This window comes from Halichoerus grypus, chromosome 13, assembly GCF_964656455.1.
Source record: "Halichoerus grypus chromosome 13, mHalGry1.hap1.1, whole genome shotgun sequence".
Classification (NCBI taxonomy): Eukaryota; Metazoa; Chordata; class Mammalia; order Carnivora; family Phocidae; genus Halichoerus; species Halichoerus grypus.
In genome coordinates this window covers 2,561,693-2,562,484 of record NC_135724.1, presented here as the reverse complement: position 1 = coordinate 2,562,484, position 792 = coordinate 2,561,693, and positions in this window count along the sequence as shown.

Here is a 792-nt window from a genome sequence, read left to right as displayed (position 1 = left end):
GCCATGGGAATCGGGTGCTAACCTCACGTCGTCCCACAGGGTGGGAAGCGGAGGTGAGAAGCCCTCACTCTGCCACCAACATACGAGTGGCCTCAGAGCCTGCTCATGGAACCCACATGTTTCTCGGAGAGTAGGCCATGGACGACCTCCCGTGGTTCCACTCCCACTTCAAGGATGGCTGTTCCGTGGCTTACGCTGGCGCCCGATGGCTCACCTGCGACACGGACTTCACGGACTGCGCGTGGCCAACTGCCTCCGTGTCCCCTTGCTGCGGACCGCGGTGACTACTTACAGCAGAGAAATGACGAGAGGAAATGGGCTATCAGCGCTCTGGGAAAGGGGAGAAGAGTGGCTTCCTGCGCAGGCCTGGGCTTAGGTCCAGCATCGGGCCAGACGGGGGCGCAGGACGTAGCGTTCCCGCGTGAGAAGGATACACAGCTCTGTCCTGGGAGGCGCGCCCGCCCTGCATGGCCCCGCGCCCAGGCCCTCACTCCCCACCGGGCTGTATCTGGAGGCAGGACACTGGGGAGCAATCCCGCCGCACACGAGGCTGCGGGGTGAGGTCCTCAGGAGAGGAGGTGACAGGCATGTGGCACACGGAGGGAAGGGTGCATGAGGGCACGCGACGAGCCGAGGAGCTGCGCCCCGGCCTCGGACCTGGCGGCCCGGCAGGGGGCTGCGTGCCCGGAATCGGAGCTCCTCGCCCCCGGCACGGCCTTCCGGGCCCCCCAACAGCACCACCTCACCATGAGTCGGCAGCTGAGCTCCTGTCCTTCATTCCACCCGAGAACT